The sequence below is a fragment of the Myotis davidii genome, unplaced genomic scaffold (assembly GCF_000327345.1).
Source record: "Myotis davidii unplaced genomic scaffold, ASM32734v1 scaffold72, whole genome shotgun sequence".
Lineage (NCBI taxonomy): Eukaryota > Metazoa > Chordata > Mammalia > Chiroptera > Vespertilionidae > Myotis > Myotis davidii.
In genome coordinates, this window is record NW_006284618.1 from 6802155 (window position 1) to 6802863 (window position 709).

Consider the following 709-nt stretch of genomic DNA (forward strand, 5'->3'; position numbering starts at 1 on the left):
CAACCATAGTAAAACAAAGACTTATATTTTTGATATTTATTTTATACTAGAGGCCTGTTGCACAAAAAGATTCGTGCAATAGGCCTTCCCTTCCCCTGGCTGCTCTGGCCGGAGCCGCCTTCAGTCTTTGTTGGCGGTTAATTTGCATATCTTGCCGATTAGCCAATGGGAGGCGTAGTGAAGGTACGGTCAATTACCATGTTTGTCTATTATTAGATAGGATATTTAAATGCCATTTAACAAAGAAAAATCAACCAAAAAAATGAGTTTGCGTGTCACCTCTGACATGCGTGTCATAGGTTCGCCATCACTGAACTATAACCTCCTGGTTCAGAGGTGACGCTCCTCCCTGAGCCACGGCGGCCGGGCTGCTTCAATCGAATCTGTGCCGGGTTGGGGGTGGGAGCGGGAGATTAGGGGGGACGGGGGGAGTGCATGCTGCTTTCACCCCTTTCTGGTTGTCAGACACCCTTCACCTGTAAGGCAGGGAAACAGCAGCTCTGTGCACGGGCGGCACCTCAAACAGCCGTCTGATCTGTGCCTAGTGTCGCCACGGCTCCTGTACAACAGTCTGTGGTCAGACCGGTACACGTGTGGGCACCTCCTCGGTGTGCAGGCGACGGACAGGCGGTGCCCGTTTCCGCGGGGCTGTTGGCTTCTGTGCGAGAGGCAGCCGGCCCGGCCCACGTGGCCGCCATAAGGCATAAGG